Source organism: Panthera onca, chromosome C2 (assembly GCF_046562875.1).
Source record: "Panthera onca isolate mPanOnc1 chromosome C2, mPanOnc1 haplotype 2, whole genome shotgun sequence".
Lineage (NCBI taxonomy): Eukaryota > Metazoa > Chordata > Mammalia > Carnivora > Felidae > Panthera > Panthera onca.
Window position 1 is genome coordinate 6327416 of NC_138347.1, and position 20447 is coordinate 6347862.

Sequence of the window (20447 nt, forward strand, 5' to 3'; positions counted from 1 at the left end):
TTTTGGGTTTCTTTCAAAAGTATTTTTTAAATTTTTTTAACATTTATTTATTTTTGAGAGAGAGACAGACAGACAGAGTGTGAGCCCGGGAGGGGCAGAGAGAGAGGGAAACACAGAATCCAAAGTAGGCTCTAGGCTCCAAGCTGTTAGCACAGAGCCCGCGGGGCTCGAACCCACAAACCATAAGATCATGATCTGAGCCAAAGTTGGATGCTTAACCAACTGAGCCACACAGGCACCCTGAGTGGGCTTCTGCAGTTAATAAAGAAGGCCATTGGGGCGCCTGGGTAGCTCAGTTGGTTAAGTGTCTGACTTCAGCTCAGGTGATGATCTTGTGTTTATGGGTTCAAGTCCCGCATCCGGCTCTGTGCTGACAGCTCAGACTGGAGCCTGCTTCGGATTCTGTGTCTCCCTCTCTCTCTGCCCCTCCCCTGCTTGTGCATAAAACACTAAAAGGAAGGAAGGAAGGAAGGAAGGAAGGAAGAAAAGAAAGCCATTGACCCAAAGTTACCTCAGAGTCTTCTAGGTTATATGGCAAAGTTAGATTTAGGAGGTTACTGAACCCACCAAGTCACTCCCAAAGTAGCGTTTTTGATAGATGCCCATTGTTTTTTATTATTTTGTCTTAGGCCTCTCCATCCATAAAAACATGATTTCTTAGTACATTGGATATTTTGGCATGTTGGGCAAGCTGCAGCTAAGTTTTTCCCATTGTAGTTGGGGATCTTTCTTAATAAGTTATCATCTAACTTTACAGAGATTCAGTGGTCAATCTGTTGAGTGTTGTATATAATGTGGGTTAAATCTGAGTTGGGTAGCACTTCTTGCAAAGCTTTTCCTAAAGAGGTACTTTATAAGCACCAGAAGCTAAAGCTAGAGTATGTACAAGAGGTCGTGAACATTTTATCTAAATTCTCATCATAATAAAGTACTAGGGTAGTATTTGAAGTTATGTTAGTTAAATCAGTGGGTAACCATCATGTTTTATCAAGACGTAATAAAGGGGGAGGTGAAAGCGAACAAATAGGTTTACTATCTTCTAATATCACAATTTATTAAAAAAAAAAAAGAGCTGGGGAACCTGGGTGGCTTAGTTGATTGTGTGTCCAACTCTTGATTTCAGCTCAGGTTATGATCCCAGAGTCGTGAGATTGAACCTCATGTCAGACCCTGTGCTGAGCATGGAGCCTGCTTGGGATTCTCTCTCTCTCTCTCTCTCTCTCTCTCTCTCTCTCTGCCCATCCACTCCTCATGTGCATGTGCTCCCTCTCTAAAAAAAATTTTTTTTTAATTATTAGAAAAATGAAGCCTAGAAATACAAGCCTGGTCCCAAATCTTGGGAAAGCAATCTACCCTGATGTTTTATCTACTTTTTATCCTCGTTGTAGCTCAAATATCTCTGATGATCTTTGAGTGACCCATTGAGTAATTAGGCACAAAGATTTTGTCTATTCATGAGCTGTTGCAGGGATTTCTTTGCATCGTTTATTTATTTATTTATTTATTTATTTATTTATTTTCAGTTTGCAGGACTTCAGGGAAAAGGACAGTTTTAGTTCTCAAATGATTCCACGTCAGAAAGATGGGAGAAAAATCAAAATGTTAGTTTGAAGAGTTTTGGCTGGGAATTGGCAGACACTAGAAGAAATCAGAATTGAGTCCAGTTTATAATGAATAGTATTAAAACCCAATATCTACAAAGATATGTTATTGAAATATTTTCTTTCTATAATTACTCTCGTTTTTCCCAAAGATAGCCAAATTAATACTAATTTGTGTGCAAAACAAGTCCAGTTTTAATAAACTTGGCCTAATTACTTACATAAGCAGAGCAAGAATAGTGATTGACCATACAAGGTTTCTAAAATCTGCTTTGTTCGAACTTTTTTATAAGGAATTTTAGGTTGAACTTTTAATAGCGTTTCAAGGCCAGAAGCCAAACTAAATTCTTGCTCTCAGATTCGCCTGCAATACCTGTAGATTTGGGTGAATTCATCCTCTTGAGGTCCCCAAAATATTCTGAAGTTCCTGCACCTGCCAGGAAGTGACTTTCTTTACTCATCTGGTAAGGCTGCTGGGGACTCTGTAAGCAAGGTCTCAGGCCAATTTCCAAGGGGCTTTATGGCTCCATGCTTCAGAAAGTCAACCTCAGTTCCTTAAAGCTGCCCAGTCATATCTGAGTCTATACATGTCTCTTTGAAATATGACATTCTAGTCAAAGTCTTCATAAAATAACCAACGTTTCTAATGGTGTCCTGTTCCAAGGAGAACAGATTTTTATTGAACTTATGCAAACAATTATAACTGCCAGGAAAGAAAGAAAACTCACTGAGAGTTTCTGGATGTCGGAGAGTTCAGGGAGAGAGAAACGATAAATGTTTTCAATTTGTTCACAAAGGTGTATTTTACCATATTTCTGTAAGTCATACATACCTTAAGAGAAAAGGCTTCCTTAAATCTGGAAGAGCAAATATTAGAGAACCAGTAATGTTTCAAAGAAGAGCCATAAAAACCATAATCATCTTCCTCAATTCATTCAGTCCCGTATTACTAATTCTTGTTCTGTTTGAATGGAGTTTCCCCACTAGTTCTAGAAATTCTTACTCAGCTTAGTTTTATAAACTCAAGGACATCAGAAACCTGGTGTTTGTCAAAAAGTCCTTTTCATGAATCTCCTTGAAGATGAAACACATTTTCAAGAGCATCAGAACAATAACTGTAAACGGCAAAAAAAGACTCAAAATGGACATGGTTAAAGATCTGATGAGAGGTCATTATAATGCAGTTGACAAGGATATCCAGTTGTTTTGGTGACTCACAACATATCAATAATTAGAATGTCAAATGATGACCATATGCCAGAACATACTAAAATTTTAGAGGGGCGCCTGGGTGGCTCAGTCGGTTAAGCGTCCGACTTCGGCTCAGGTCATGATCTCGCGGTCCGTGAGTTCAAGCCCCGCGTCGGGCTCTGTGCTGACAGCTCAGAGCCTGGAGCCTGTTTCAGATTCTGTGTCTCCCTCTCGCTGACCCTCCCCTGTTCATGCTCTCTCTCTGTCTCAAAAATAAAACGTTAAAAAAAATTTAAAAAAAAATAAGAAAACTATTATTAAGAACCTGAAATTAAGAAAACTTCATTTACAATAGCATCAAAAAGAATAAAATAGGAGGGGCACCTGGGTGACTCAGTCAGTTAAGCCTCTGACTTCAGCTCCGGTCGTGATCTCATAGTTCGTGAGTTCAAGCCCCGCGTCTGGCTTTGTGTTGAGAGCTCAGAGCCTGGAGCCTGCTTCAGATTCTGTGTGTGTCTCTCTCTCTGCCCCTCCCCTGTTCATGCTCTGTCTCTCTCTGTCTCAAAAATAAATAAACGTTAAAATTTAAAAAAAAATAAAATAAAAAAAAAATAAAATTTTAGAAATTTCATAAAATTTCTGAAACAGTTACAGCATTTACCCCTGCAATATAATCTAAGAAAGTTTGTCATTTGTTTGACAATGCTTCCCATGTAACTTAACATATCAAATAAGCAAGCCTAATTAGTCAAAAGGACTTCATTTACAATTTGAATCTTGGCAAGTTTTGTTAAAAACCTCAGTAGGTTTTAAAGTGCCTGCCTACATGAAAAGATGCTCAACGTCGCTCCTTATCAGGGAAATACAAATCAAAATCACACTCAGATATCACCTCACGCCAATCAGAGTGGCCAAAATGAACAAATCAGGAGACTATAGATGCTGGCGAGGATGTGGAGACACGGGAACCCTCTTGCACTGTTGGTGGGAATGCAAATTGGTGCAGCCACTCTGGAAAACAGTGTGGAGGTTCCTCAGAAAATTAAAAATAGACCTACCCTATGACCCAGCAATAGCACTGCTAGGAATTTACCCAAGGGATACAGGAGTGCTGATGCATAGGGGCACTTGTACCCCAATGTTTATAGCAGCACTCTCAACAATAGCCAAATTATGGAAAGAGCCTAAATGTCCATCAACTGATGAATGGGTAAAGAAATTGTGGTTTATATACACAATGAAGTACTACATGGCAATGAGAAAGAACGAAATATGGCCCTTTGTAGCAACGTGGGTGGAACTGGAGAGTGTGATGCTAAGTGAAATAAGCCATACAGAGAAAGACAGATACCATATGGTTTCACTCTTATGTGGATCCTGAGAAACTTAACAGAAACCCATGGGGGAGAGGAAGGAAAAAAAAAAAAAAAGAGGTTAGAGTGGGAGAGAGCCAAAGCATAAGAGACTCTTAAAAACTGAGAACAAACTGAGGGTTGATGGGGGGGTGGGAGGGAGGAGAGGGTGGGTGATGGGTATTGAGGAGGGCACCTGTTGGGATGAGCAGTGGGTGTTGTATGGAAACCAATCTGACAATAAATTTCATATATTGAAAAATAAATAAATAAAGTGCCTGCCTAAATAAGATCATAGATCATTATACTACTTAATATTTAATTATCTATTTAACCAAGATGGCAATAAGAGATTCCAAAGGCAAATACAAAAGGTTACCTAGTTGTTAGCAAAACTTAGCTCCTTTTAATATTGAGAGATCTCAAATTTGTTAAGTAATCAAAGACCTGATAAAGACAAAACAAAGCAACTATGGTTGGGCACAGGGGAAGGGGGAGGGGAGGGAGGGCAGATAAGAAAAACTTTGTTCACAATTTCTTATCAAGAGCAGATCAATAATCCAAGAAAGCTTTGTCTTTTTAACCAAGAAAAAGGCCAAATTTCTATTTTATATCAATTTACTTTTAAAACTCATTCATTCCAACCTTCATCAGTCCTGACCATGCATAAAATTCTTTTTCCAAAGATTTCACAAACCTGCAACTTTCTTTTTCATTCAGATTTTCCTAAGCCTTCTCTAAGTAACCAGTCTCATATTAGGACAAAATTAGTTTTCTTTCCCTCAACCAAAATGTATTCCCGTTCCTCATACCTTTCTTGTTAAAAACACAGCTTACTTTCCTTACATACAGAGTTGCCTTCTTTATCACTTTTAGCAGTCTCAATTACATTTGTCAGAATTCTTAATGCTTAGAAACCTTAATTTCTGGTAAAAATTAAGTAGTAACCAATTGTGAACGGTCACACTAGAATACTTAAGATCAGAAATGTAGGAATACATTTCAGAATTTCTAGGAAACTTTTTTTTTAATTGTACAACTTTCAATAAAACACAAAGTATGTTTACCAACAGACCCAAGTATCCCCAGTTTCTAAGAAGGCAGAAGGGGACCTACATTCAGTAATCAATGCTTTAGTATTCTATCTTATTTGGCAAAGACTTAGATATCCAATAAATTCAACCCAATTTGTCGTTTAACTTAGCAAAACTTCAAAGTTTCAGGTAACCAAAGATTTTGAAAGCTATAAACCTTTTTATTTATTTAACCTAATTGCTTGTGACAGTTACCCGGGAAAACTTCATGAGACAGACAAAATCAACCATCATTTTAAGTCATTTTTCTGCTGCCAAATTGCAACAAAGATAACACAAGCTTATTTGACATTTAGTAAACCTTCACAGAACAATAGTGGTTTTTTTGAACTTTTTAAAATGTTTTTATTTATTTTTGAGAGAGAGAGGGAGACAGAGTGAGAGCCAGGGAAAGGCAGAGAGACAGGGAGACACAGAATCCGAAGCAGGCTCCAGTCTCTGAGCTGTCAGCACAGAGCCCAATGTGGGGCTCAAACTCACAAACCATGAGATCATGACCTGAACCAACTCAGAAGCTTAACCCACTGATTCATCCAGACACCCCAATGCAGATAACTCTAAAGTCATGTCTATTTTAATTAAACCAACAAACTTGAACTAGTTTTAATATTGAATATTTTCCCAGATAGCATAAATTTGAAAAACATTTGGGTTAGTCTCCATCTTTCTGAGTTTTAGAACGCCCAATTCATTCTTATAAGCACTTGGCCTTTAAGCCAATTAAATAGAGCTCTTTTATGAATTAATTTTAGCAAGACCATCCAGGAGGTAGAAAACATATCTCACATTTTTTATAACACACATGTACACAAACAAGATGCAAACAAAATCTAACCTTCATTTCATTAATATTTGTGCAGAGGACATTGAAAGCCTGATTTCCAACTCTTTTCTTTTTTAAAAAAGTAAATCTAATTGCAAAATAGCATTATAATTTATGGATCCGTGAATTGGTCATTTCCCACTTTCCAATATAACACAGCTGGTGTTGTCCAAAGATGCCAAAAGCTACAGCAACAAATAAACCGCATGAGACCCAGAATACCTCTGAGTGTCGGTTGCTCCCCAAAGCCAAGGGCTTCACCAACTAAACCAAATAGCTTCCTAGTTTCTGGCTGCTTAGTCTTACAACCAGCTCTCTCTATGCTGGTTATGCACACACAAAAAAACTAAATTTAAGGGGTGACTGGCTGGCTCAGTGGATGGAGCATATAACTCTTGATCTCAGGGTTGTAAGTTCAAGCCCCACTTTAGGTGTAGAGATTATTTCAAATTAAATAAAATCTTTTATTTTATTTTATTTTATTTTATTTTATTTTATTTTATTTTATTTTATTTTATTATTTTTAGAGAGAATGTGCAAGCAGGGGAGAGGAGCAGAGGGAGAGAAAAAATCTTTAGCAGGCTCCATGAGACCATGGAGTCTGACTCGGGGCTCGATCCCACAACCCTGGGATCAGGACCTGAGCCAAAATCGAGAGTTGGATGTTCAACCCACTGAGCCACCCAGGCGCCCCTTAAATAAAATCTTAAAAAGAAAAGAGAGAAGAAAAGAAAACTAATTTAGACATATCAAAGAACACTATCTGAGACTCAGGTTATTCTGTTAAATTTTCCCACATAAGTAAGTACTTGCAAGTAGAGTGCTGTGTGTGTTCCACAAATAGTCTGCCGGAGTTCCTGTGGGTGCCTGATGGTTTTCTGGGAGCTGTTCGGCTTTTTTTTTTTTTTTTTTTTTTTTTTTTTTTTTTTTTAGTGCTTATTTATTTATTTTGAGAGAGAAAGAGAAAGAGAGAGCAGGGGGAGGGCAGAGAGAGAGGGAGAGAGTCCCAGTGCAGAGCCTGACGTGGGACTCGATCCTATGAACCATGAGATCATGACCTGAGCCGAAATCAAGAGTTGGAAGCTCAACTGACTGAGCCACCCAGGAGCCCTAGCTGTTCGACTTTTAAAGCACGATGCCCAGGGCGCCTGGGTGGCTTGGTTGGTTAAGCGTCTGACTTCGGCTCAGGTCATGATCTCACGGTCTGTGAGTTCGAGCCCCGCGTCAGGCTCTGTGCTGAGCGCTCAGAGCCTGGAGCCTGTTTCAGATTCTGTGTCTCCCTCTGTCTCTGCCCCTCCCCTGTTCATGCTCTGTCTCTCTCTGTCTCAAAAATAAATAAACGTTAAAAAAAAAAATAAAGCACAATGCCCTAGTCATTTTTGTTTCCATTTTGGTATAAGGCTTGAGCAAAATCTAAGGATGTTGAGTGTGATGGATCAAAGGGTGCTTCTTGTGAGAGTCACTTGCAAACAGCCATAATACATTCTTCTGGGTCTCGGTTTCTCCCAGCGAAGTCTAAGACCACTGGGGGGGCTCAATCCCTATGTGTGCATCCCCAGATGAGCCAATCGCTAATTACTTTATGAGATGGAAATTCCTATGGGACTTGAGGAATACCCTCAGCCACTTCCTCTAGACTTTCAGTCACCTGAAAGTGGCTTTAGGCCAGAAGGAGCAAGAGTCCCTTCTCTTCGGAGATGAGTGATTCAGTCTCTCATGTTTCTAGCCAGCAAATCTACTCAAGCCTTATATGAATAACACCAATTAGTATAATGTCAAACTAAAACAACCTACCCATAACTCCAACCCCTCTAGATTATTCCCACGTGGAGAATATTACCAGTAACTCTCAACAGCTCGAATAAAAGTCAGTACTGCCAACCTAAATCGAGGAGGTCTGGATATTCCTGCGGGGAGGTCACCAGATACACCTGTGAGGTGCTGAGACGTCAGAGGGCCACACAGGGCCCCTGCTGATACCTAGCACCAGGCCCGGTGGACCCCACGCGTTTCTCAGGCTAGCTGCTCTGCTATCCTGCCTGCTATACCAAGAAATGCCGAGGAAGAATGAACAACACTTTTTAAAAATTTTAAAGAGAAAAGAAGAGTCTCATTCAAGCCCAAGTGAGGGCAGCTTCCTGGGGAAACACGCTCTTCACAGGGAAGGAAGTACTCCGGAGAATGAAGTTTTTATAGGGTTGTATACTCTCTTTTTACATCTTGTAAAAACTCCAAAAATTATAGATTAGCATATAGGCAGGAATCACAAGTTTTGTGACCAAGGAATGCAGGGAGTAGTATGATTGATATCTCGGGGACAAGATGGTTTTCCTTTAGGCTGCCCATTCACAGAGCAGGTGCACAGCACATGGGTGGTGGAACCACAAATCAGGCTCTGGGTTTGATTTATGTATAATCACATTGACTTAGAAAGAAATCTAAAATGGCATCCTTCGTGTATCAGGCCTCCAGAGGGTTTTTCTCTCGTCACTACACGTTTCTGCTTCAAGAAAACGTGAAGTTGGGGCACCTGGGTGGCCCAGTCGGTAGAGCGTCCATCTCTGGCTCGGGTCACGATCTCACAGTTCACGAGTTGGAGCCCCACACCAGGCTTGCTGCTGTCAGCACAGAGCCCACTTCAGATCCTCTGTCCTCCTCTCTCTCTGCTCCTCCCTGCTCACACTCTCTCTCTCAAAAATAAACATAAACATTTAAATAATAATAATGATAAAAAAAAAAAAAACGTGAAGTGAAGCGACTCGAGAGCGGTCAAGTAAACTCTTTCCGTGGAATGGCATCTCGGCTCATAGGTGAGGCTGAACTGACCAAACCAAAAGACAGGGTGGAGCTCGCCTCACCTCTTTTGCCTTCAGTTGGACCATCCAAAGCTACTAGATGGTCCTATTGGCTCCTCTACTCACTGGAGACTTAGATGAACTGGGAGGGAGAACCCCCCTGAAGTGATAGCAGCTCCTGCCCCCCTGCCTCCCTCCCCAGTGACTGCCTTTCAGGCAGAACAGGAGGCATCGCTATTCCCCACCCCTACCAGAATACCCCACTACACTACCACATCCCCCAACCAGGAGGATTGTCAATTCCTGGTAAGGCAAGAATTCGACCAAAAAAAAAAAAAAAAAAAACAAACAAAACAAAACTGAAGGATGCCCTTGACTGTGCAGTCATGGTGGAAGAGCACCGGCAGTACCTGGCCTTCAGAGACAACCCAGTTTGAACAACTAACATCTCTCCTACGGCTTCATTTGGACAGCTCGCAAAAAGAGCACTAACGCTGAAAGCTGAATCATTCTACTAGCAAGTGGAAAGAAAGCACGAACGCCAGCACATCTCAGGATCAATCCGTTTCTATCTGGTTCAGGTTAAGCCAACAATCACACCACTCCAACCTCTGCTTCCATTGTCACATCCTCCCTGACACTCCTCTGGCCCTCTTGACTGAAGTCGATCCAGACGGGTAAACTGGGATAATCTCCCTCCCCATTTACAAATCTTTAACTTAATGGGGCGCCTGGGTGGACTCAGTCCGTTAAGCGTCCGACTTTGGCTCAGCTCACGATCTCGCGGTTCTGTGCTGACAGCTCGGAGCCTGAAGCCTGCTTCGGATTCCTGTCCCCTTCTCTCTCTGCCCCTCCTCCGCTCATGCTCTGTCTCTCAAAAATGAACAGATGTTTAAAAAAAATTTTTTTTTAATGAAAATCTTTAACTTAGTCACATCTACAAAGCCCTTTTGCCACATAAGGTAGCATCGTCACAGGTTCTGGATATTAAGAGGTGGATAAGTGGGGGGTGGGGTGTTATTCTGCCTACTTGTAAAGACCATACTAGGGGCACCTGGGCCACCAACATTTGGGTGAATTAAGTAAAGCCTGCATCGGTTGTGTCCGTGACTGGCACAAACCAAGCACAGGCAGTGACCTGGAAGGCACAAACTTCCCAGCCCCGCGGTGAGCGTCAGCTGCCAGAGGCCTGCACGGGTCTGGTATGTTGGCGGCCTGCTTTAGGGTCCAAGAGAGCTAAGGAGGAATGAAGTAGGAGAATCTCTTGGAAAACTGCACTTGAGTAAAGCTGAATCTTCAAGCAGTCTTGAGTGTGTGCACACAAGTGTGCGTGTGTCCCGGTGCGTGAGGACCTAAGGAGAAAGAAGGAGGTAACATAGTTGCAGGATCGTTTACCACAATGCCTGGGATCCCTGGTCTCACCGCTTTGAAGAATGAAGAGGCGGACACAAAACGAGCAGCGGGCAAAAGTTTATTGGCAGGTAAGGTCAGGAAGGGAGAATAGTAGGAAAGCTCTCTCCTTGTTTTATAAGGTTCTGGTTGGCTCTCCCCTGCCCCCTGTTCCCTCTCAGGTCCCACCCTTATTGGCCTAACGGCTCTGGGCGCTGGGAGGTCCATTCCTGATTGGTTCAATTTCATTGTATGACAGGTGGGCTATGGCCATGCTTAGGTCTTTTGTCACATCCCTGAGGGAAACCGAGGGGGAGTAGGTGGGGTCTATTCCATTCTTTTTTATTTTTTTTTTTTAATGTTTGTTTACTTTTGAGACAGAGAGAGGCAGAGCACCAGTGGCAGTGGGGCACAGAGAGAGGGAGACGCAGAGCCCAAAGCAGGTTCCAGGCTCTGAGCTGTCAGCACAGAGCCCGACAGGGGGCTCAAACTCACAAACCGTGAGATCATGACCTGAGTCGAAGCTGGACGCTTAACGGACTGAGCCACCCAGGCACCCTGGATGTGTTCCATTCGTAAGAGGAACTTTTATGCCCCGGGGGGGTTGCTGAGGTCAGATACTCCCAGCATTTGTCCAAAATATGTCTTTCCCCACCCAGGGACCTCAGGTCCTAATCCTTTCCCTCTCAGCCTATTTTATCCTATTTTTTTCTTTTCTTTTTTTATGTCTTTAATGTTTATTTTTTTGAGAGAGAGACAGAGACAGAGTGTGAGTGGGGGAGGGGGAGAGAGAGAGACAGACAGACGGACAGACAGACAGAATCCGAAGCAGGCTCTAGGCTCTGAGCTGCCAGCACAGAGCCCAAGGTGGGGCTTGAACTCACGGACTGGGAGAGCATGAAACAAGCCAAAGTGGGACGTTCAACCGACTGAGCCACCCAGGCGCCCCAGTCCTATTTTTTTCTATTATAACATCGGCTGTGTTTTTTAACTTCTTAAAAAAAAACAAAACATAAAATGTTTTAATGCAAATGTGAAGTTATCTTTAAAAGCAGCACATTTAATATTGCTAGATAGTAGTTGAACAATATGGTGAATGTACTAATGCCACTGCATCGTACATTTTAAAATAGTTTCGGGGCACCTGGGTGGCTCAGCCGTTTAAGTGCCCGACTCTTGGTTTTGGCTCAGGTCATGATCTCACAGTTGTTGGGACTGAACCCCACGTCAGGCTCTGTGCTCCCTCTCACCCCCGTTGGGAGCTCGTGTGCACTCTCTCTCTCAAAATACACAAATATCTAAAAAAATTAAAGTAAAATAAAATAGTTACATGTTATGTGAATTTTACCTCAATTTAAGAAAAACACCGCTAAGGGGCACCTGGGTGGCTCAGTCGGTTAAGCGTCCGACTTAGGCTCAGGTCACGATCTCGCGGTCCGTGAGTTCAAGCCCCGCGTCGGGCTCTGGGCTGATGGCTCAGAGCCTGGAGCCTGCTTCCGATTCTGTGTCTCCCTCTCTCTCTGATCCTCCCCCGTTCATGCTCTGTCTCTCTCTGTCTCAAAAATAAATAAAATGTTTAAAAAAAAATTAAAAAAAAAAAAGAAAAACACCGCTAAAACCAAATAAACTTTTAAATGTTTTTAGGTCTCTTTGTTATGGTATACCTTTCTGAATATGCAAAATTCAGTAGTTTAAAATGTAATCTTATTAGTGTAAGAAATTTAATTCTCAAATTTTCACAGGCTTTGGACTATGTCCAGAAGAAATGTATCTCTAAATAAATTTTTCGTTAGCTTTCAAAAAATTATTTTAAAATAATCTCAAACTTATAGAAACGTTGCAGAAAATTAAAAGTGGAGTCAAAAGCCAGGCTCGTCTATTTCTGCTAATAATGTTGTATCTGGTTTCTCTGAATGCAAAGGAAAATGAGAAGACATTCAGATGGGAATAACATTTTATATTATTTGACTACATGAAATGTCATATTAGGTTCCCTCTCCTGTTTTTTGCCTTAATAAAAATTACACCAAAGTGAAATCTTCATCAGTTACATTGCTTCTGAGAAAGGACTCAGAAAAAACTTTTTAAAAATTACGTTGACCTTTGAACAACAAAGGAGTTAGGGAAGCCAACTTCTCCGATGCAGCTGAAAATCCATGCATAACTTTTGACTCCCCCAAAATTTAACTACTAATAGCCTATTGCTGCAGAAGCCTTACCAGTAACATAAACAGCCAACTAACACATATTTTGTACGTTATATGTATTATATATAATACATATATTGTACGTATATATGTATATGCATATGCATATGCATATATGTATATATAATACATATTGTATGTATAATATTTTATGTATTATGTATAATTTGTATTATATAATACATATATAATATATACTAATATATATTATATGTATAATATTGTGTATATATATGTTGTATATATATACATATATCTTATACTGAAGCTAGAGAAAAGAAAATGTTATTAAGAAAATCATAAGGGGGGGGCACCTGAGTGGCTCAGTTGGTTAAGCATCCGACTTCAGCTCAGGTCATGATCTCGCAGTTCTTGGGGTTTGAGCCTCGCGTTGGGCTCTGTGTTGACAGCTCAAAACCTTGAGCTTGCTTCAGATTCTGGGTCTCCCCCTCTCTCTGCCCCTCTCCCCCTTGTGCTCTGTCTGTGTCTCTCTCTCAAAAATAAATAACAAACATTAAAATTTTTTTAAAAAATCATAAAGAAGAGAAAAATACATTTACAGTACTTTACTGTATATATCGAAAAAAGAATTGTGTATAAGTGGACCTGTACAGTTCAAACCCATGTTGCTCAAGAGTCAAATGTATTTGAAAAATGTAAAAGTAGCATTAAGAGAACTTTTTTTTCCTTCTTTTAGTTGTTATTCTGGCCAACACTCCAAACCACAGATGTGGGGCGACATCTAACCAAAGGAAACAGCTTTCTCTTGTAGGCTATGAATGGGCATCCCTCAAACCATGTCAGCTGAACACATCTATACGGCTGCCTCTGCTTTTAGAGTTCACACAAGCCAGGGAAACCTTGAACCCTTTCGTGTGATAGCAAGAGTCTGGTTGAACAAGTGCCTCTTAACAATGGAGTAGAATATTTCTGCTCAAGTCTCAAAGAGTATGAAGTGGCTGCCCATTTGAGGGGGTGATTCTCTTTGGAAGCCACAGAAGCTGAATGATCTGGGAGAGATGCAGGGAATGTTCTTGAACTGTGCTCCCCCAGAATTCAATTGTTGAAACCTAATCCCCATTAGGATGGTATTTGGAGGTGGGGCCTTTGGGAGGTGACTAGGTCATGGGGGCGGAGCCCTTGTGAATGGGATCGGTGCCCTTATAAAGACCCCAGAGAGCTGCCTTCCCCTTCCTTCCAAGTTGAGGACACAGCAGGAAGACAGCCATCTAGGAACCAGGAAGCAGGGAAGCAGGTTTTCGTCACACATCGAAACAGCCAGCACTTTGGTCTTGGACTTCCCAGCCTCCACAACTATGAGAAGTAAATGTCTGTTGTTCATGTCATCTAGTCTATGGTACTTTGTTAAAGCAGCCAGAACAGACTAAGACGCTTGCTTTCCATATTTAGAAAGGCAAGGTTCACTTGTGAGCAGAAAAGAATAACGTGACCAATTTCTAGCTGGCTTATTGTTCTGTCTAAAATAACAATCGTAAGAGCCCACATGAATAAAGAAGAGGTGGTATATATATATATATATGTGTGTGTATAGATATATATATACACACATATATGTATATATATGTGTGTATATATATATGTATATATATATACACGCAATGGAATATTACTCAGCAATAAAAAGAATAAATTTTTGCCATTTCCAACAAAGTGGTTGGAAGTAGAATGCATTATGCTAAGCAAAATACATCAGAAAAAGATAAATATGATTTCACTCATATATGGAACTTGAGAAACACGACAGATGAACATAGGGGGAGGGAAGTAAAAAGATAAAGACAGAGGGAGAGGCAAACCATAAGAGATTCTTAAATACAGAGAACAAACTGAAGGTTGCTGGAGTGGGGGGAAGTTGGGTGGGAGGATGGGCTAAATGGATGATGGGCATTAAGGAGGGCACTTGTGGGGGTGAGCACTGGGTGTTTTACGTAAATGATGAATCACTAACTTCTGCTCCTGAAACCATTATTACGCTATATGTTAACTAACCTGGATTTAAATAAAATTTAAAAATAATAAATATATAAATAACAACAACAAAAGAATAAGAAAGGGCACATGCCCAGATACCATAAAAGTGAAATGAAATGACATGAAATATAAAATAAAAAGAAATGAAATGAAATAAAATAACAATCAGTATGATGAACTGTCAAACAGGCAACCTTGTAATAACAATAATTCCAATTATCTAAGAACAATGATGTAGTCATGCACCCATAAAGTTTGCAAACAGGCTAGAAACATAACTACATGGTGACTTCTACAACTATCTGTCATCTTAGGGCTCTCTCTGTTCTGGCGTTTCGGGCACATTCAGCACAGTGATCATCAAAAGCTCCGTATGGGGGGGGCGCCTGGGTGGCTCAGTCGGTTGAGCGTCCGACTTCGGCTCAGGTCACGATCTCGCGGTCCGTGAGTTCGAGACCCGCGTCGGGCTCTGGGCTGATGGCTCAGAGCCTAGAGCCTGTTTCCGATTCTGTGTCTCCCTGTCTCTCTGCCCCTCCCCCGTTCGTGCTCTGTCTCTCTCTGTCTCAAAATAAATAAACGTTAAAAAAAAAAAAAAAAAAATTAAAAAAAAAAAAGCTCCGTATGGGGGCCTAGGTTTTTGCTCTTTTCTGCCACCCTTGCACCTCCCCCTTCCGCAGCAGCGTGGATATCCAACAGAGTGGTGAACAGTAGGCATTCAGTGTTCCCACCATCTTGGGAACCTTCTCTTGCTCACAGGCTTGTCTCACACCTACCCCAGTTTATCATGTCTTCACTCCCCGGACATACTGGCCCAGAGACTGGGCTTCTGGAGACACAGCACGGTAGAGCACAACACAGTGGGGGCTGGAGATGTTTCATTTCCTCCCCTCCCCTACTTTCTAACTTCAGTCTGGTTTCTGCCCTACCTCTCCTGCTCCATCAGGACAATCGGTGACATCCTAGTGGTGAATGTAGTGGGCACTTTACAATCCCCCCCCCCACACCCTCTCCACACCCCTGCACCCCTCTTCTTTCATCCCTACCTGGCTGGTTGCCCCCCATCCATACAGCCTAAGAAACGCACCTGATTCTCAGCCCATTGCCCTCTTTGTCCTTCCTGACAGAACACTTCTTTTGTTCAGGTATCCACTCCCTGCACCCCTGGCTCTACCCCCAACTCCGGGGGGGGAGGGGGGAGCTGATTTAATCTAAGGGTGGCCCATTTCCCCTCACATGTCACCGAATTCTGGCCAGCAAGTAAAGGCAATCGAGTAAGGGATTCTGGGGGAAAGGGGCTTCTTTCTCTGGATGTTATAAATTTGGATGTGATGTGCAGAATTCCCCTTTCAACTGAGAATGAAGCCAATTTGGAAAGAGGCACAACAACTGGGAGAGAAAAACTGGGACTGTGATAACACATTAAGCTGCTGAATCCCCCAGTCCAGAACATTCTACAGTGGAGGAGCTTCCATTTCCTTACTGCTTATGCTGATACGGGTTTCTATTACTCATAGCCAAAAGTCTGTCTCGTCTCCTTTGCACCCAGTTTAGGGAAGAGCCCTGTCAGTTCCCCCCCACCAAAATATATCCCAGATCCTTCCTTCCACTGGTCTTCCCCACAGCCAACATTCATTGGCTCGACTGCTTTACAACGTCTCACCTGCTGTGCCTTCTTGCGACAACCTGACTTGACATGGGACCTCTCAGCCTGACCGCACCTCTACTTGGAGTCCAGACCAATGACGTCAGTTCCCCACTATAGCCCGTCATTGCTTCTGTCTTGCACTTCCTGGCCGCTGCTTTCTTCTCTAACCCCGTTTCCCCTCTTCAGATACACCAAGGTCCATCCTACTAGAACTCCTCAATCACCACCCCACCATCCACCAGTCAGCATCAATCCAGGATTTTCCAAAGTGGGGCACGTGGACCCCCGGGTGGAGTAGTGGAGAGGATACTTGTATACAAAGATCCTGAGGGTTCTTGAGGAATTTTTAAAATTTCGTGTTTTCATGTGATTATCCAACATTCTGGATCATCCAGTATAGATTCCCACTTTTTTTGCGGGGGGGGGGGGGGGGGGCGGGTGCACAAGTGAGCAAGGGGTAGAGACAGGGAGAGGGAGAGAGAGAGAGAAGCGGGACTCACCGGGGACTCGTGTTTTACTCAAAGCGGGGCTTGTGTTCACCCGAAGAGGGGCTCGAGCTCACCCGACGTGGGACTTGAACTCACCAATGGTGAGATCATGACCTGAAGTCAGATGCTTGATGACTGAGCCACCCAGATGCCCCATTCCCACTTTTGATCAAGCACTGCTTGGTTCTAGTGCCTGTGTTGGGTGTGTGTTTAGGTTTAGCAACAAGTGGGACCAGCTTTCCAATTTTATAGGAAAAGCACACAGACATACACGGTTATACACTGCAGCATCCTTTGAAGGATCAAAAGACTGGCACTATTTGAAAGTCAACAGAGAATTGGTTTAAAAATGTTTGGTACATCCATACAGTAGGATATGATTCAGCAATAAAAATGTGCTAATAGGAAACAGACTGCATTAAGTGAAAAATGCAAGGTGCCAAGCAGAATGGAAAAGCAAGGGGTGGGGGGACAAAAAGTATAGATTCATTTGCTTGTATATGCACAAAACATTTCTGGAAGGACACACAAGCAGCAACATTAGTTTCTCCCTGGGAGAACTAGATACCTAGGAGCACAGAAGTAGAACAGAGCCTTCTCTGGAAATAAATCTGAGCCCTTAGAATGTTGAACCACATAAATATTTCTTTCAAAAATAAATGGAAATACAAAAAGTGGTGTCTGCAATTACCCTCGTTTACTCACAGGCATCACAAACACCTTCAGAGGCCAGGCAGAAAATACGGGCGAGACGGACTTCAAGCTGTATTACAAAGCTGTAATGATCAAGACAGTATGGTCCTGGCACAAAAACAGACACTCAGATCAATGGAACAGAATAGGGAACCCAGAAATGGACCCACAAATATATAGTCAACGAACTAATCTCTGACAAAGCAAGAAAGATTATCCAGTGGAATAAAGACAGTCTCTTCAGCAAGTGGTGCTGGGAAAACTGGACAGTGACATGCAGAAGAATGAACCTGGACCATTTTCTTACACCAGACACAAAGAATAAACTCAAAATGGATGAAAGACCTAAATGTAAGACAGGAAGCCATCGGAATCCTTGAGGAGAAAGCAGGCAAAAGCCTCTTTGATCTTGGCCGCAGCAACTTCTTACTCAACACGTCTCCGGAGGCAAGGGAAAGAAAAGCAAAAATGAATTATTGGGACCTCCTCCAGAAAATATGGGTGAGAAAAATCAGCAGGGCTGGGACACTGGCAAACTGGACAGAGTGCCTCTTTATAAGATACAAGGCCAAGCGCATCCCATGGACTGCACACAAAGGAGGCCAGGGGAAGGTAAAGAGCTGAATCTGTATGTGAAATCGTCTGATTTTGACATGTTGCTTAAAAAAAAAAAATCTTTAAAACTTTATTGTTATGTATCCAGAAATGTATATACTAAGAGCACAGCTCAATTAACACAAAGTGAACACAACATCCAGACCAAGAAACCAACATCCAGACCAAGAAATAGAACATGACCAGCCCCCTAAAGTCTTTCTCATCCAGCCACTGGCTCGCCACCCCACCCGCACACAGGAACTAGTTTCCTGACTCCTAATGGACTAGACTCATTTCCCTGCCTTTGGACATTATGTAAATGGAATCACACTGTATGCATTCTTTTGGAGCCGCATCTATCTGTCAACCTGTGTTTGTGAGATTCCCCTATTGTGTTGTTGTGTGTGACTGTAGGTAGCTCTTTGTCATTGCTGATAAGACTTCCATCCATTCATGCAATTCATGGGCATTCCAGTGCCAATTCATGGGCATTTTGGTTGCTACCAGCTGGGCCTATGAAAATAAGCCAGCTATGAATATTCTACATCATGTCTTCTGGTGAACGGATGTAAGCAATTTTGTTGGGCATATTTCTAGGAGTGGAATTACTGAGGCATGGAGTGCTTGCTTACCTTTAAGAGATACTGCCAAATGGTTTTCCTATCGAATTCTTGTTCCTCCATGCTCTTATGTGGGCCAATTAAAAACAAAACAAAACAAACAAACAAACAAACCTGGTCCAAAGCAAACTGTAGGCCACCAGTTCGTCACCTCTGGCTTCGTGCAGCTTTAATTCTCATGGGAGAAAGTTCACAAGTTAAGTTCAGATCTCAGCCCGTCATTCCCTTCGAAAGACCTTTCAGCGTCTCCTTGGATAATGGCCAAACTCAGCTTGGCATCAAATGATCCCCTGCAGTTTGCCCTTTCTTTGTATTTTGTCTCTTTTCTCTAATTGTCATTGGCCATTCTCCATGTGTCCATCACTGCCACTTAGCAAGCCCTGGGGGACCGTCACATTCTAGTAAGTCCACATGCCCTGGACTGTGCTGTCCGGCCTGCGGCTTCCCCTTTCCCTCGCCAGGATGATTTGGGTGACTTCTCTCCTCTAAACTATTACCCAGAGTCTTTACCCTACATGTCCTGTCTGCTGTCTCTCTACCCCAAGGCCTAACATAATGCCTGGCACAGCACAGGTGCTCAGTACATGTCTGTGCCATAAACTCAGGGGCTGATGTTTGTTTTGTTGTTTTTTTTTGTTTTGTTTTTTTTGTAATGCAGATAGGAGTGAGGAAAAAAGAGAAAAGGATAAATTTTAATCTCACCCTGCTGCTAATTGTTCTTCACAGAGGCAACTGCTGGCACCATTTTCTCATGAATTCTTTCTGCGTTGCCTAATGAATGTATAGCTTTATATTCAATATAGTTACATATTCAATAGACACCACGTAGAAAAAAAAAGGCAGAGAACAGAGATGGGGAGTTGCAATTTCAAACTGAAAGGTCAGGACAGGCCCTAATTGATAGGGTGAAATCTGTGCAAAGCCCCAAAGCCCCAAAAGAAGAGAGCCATACTAGTCTGAGGCAGGGCATTCCAGGCAGAGGGAACAGCAGGTGACAAGGCCCTGAAGCAGAGGGTGCCCAGCCTGTTTGAGAAGAGGAAGACGAAACAGAAGGAACATCTGTGAAAATCAGTGAACTGGGCCAAACTGCAGGGGACTTTATAAGCCACTCTAGGACTCAGACTTTCTTGAATGAGAAAGGAAGACGCTAGTTATTGAGATCAGGAGGTACATGGTCTGACTGGTGGTTTTCAAAATTCACTTCCTCTATAAAGAGCTGGCTCATTCTTTGTTGTAGTTCACTATCACACCATGCGAGGGGCCATAGTTTAGCCAGGCCCTTCAAATGAGGGACATTTGATCTGTTTCCTATCTTTTGGATGCAGAGTCCTCCAACATTTCCTTCTTTCCAAGAGTTCCGGCTGACAATTCTGATTAGAAACTTGTAACCTCACTCAATTCCTTCTTCTAAATGTAATTTTTATGGCGCCTGGGTCGTAAGTTGGCTAAGCCTCGGACTTCAGCTCATTATCTCCCGGTTGGCGAGTTCCGGCCCCACGTTGGTCTCCGTGCTGACAGTTTAGAACCTGGAGCCTGCTTCGGATTCTGTCTTCCCCCCCCCCCTCTCTTTCAAAAATAAACGTTAAAAGAATTTTCTAAAAAACCTAATTTTCTTCTTCATTAAAGAAATGGGGTAAAAGGTGAGCTCACTGGTTCCGGGGTTCCCGGCTCAGCCTCCCAGCGTGATGCCCTTTTTCCACTTTAAAAAGGTGCTTAGGTGAGCAGCCGGTTAAAAACGGGCTGGAGAGGGTGGGCGTGCTTCCCGCTTCACTTCAGGGAAGGAGGGATCGGCCGGCCCAGGAGTCTGCGAGAGGGAGGGCACGTCCTGGGGACCGTGGAGACCCCGGCCTCTCAAGGAACAGATGATCTAAAGAAAGCGACACAGAAAGAGCTGATCTAGAAAAACCGCGCAGCAGAGACGGGCCTCCGGGGGCCGCGAGCCCCAGAGACGTCGCAAAGA

The 20447-nt window shown here is 42.6% G+C and overlaps 1 long non-coding RNA gene across 1 annotated transcript; it reads right to left on the minus strand.

The window, feature by feature from the left end:
• Nucleotides 1-9747: 9747 nt before the first annotated feature.
• Nucleotides 9748-19959, minus strand: LOC132683994 (uncharacterized). Its single transcript, XR_009612507.3, has 2 exons — nt 18500-19959; nt 9748-10208 (listed from the first exon to the last, which is right to left on the minus strand). It is a non-coding gene; the product is annotated as an uncharacterized LOC132683994 (long non-coding RNA).
• Nucleotides 19960-20447: the final 488 nt, after the last annotated feature.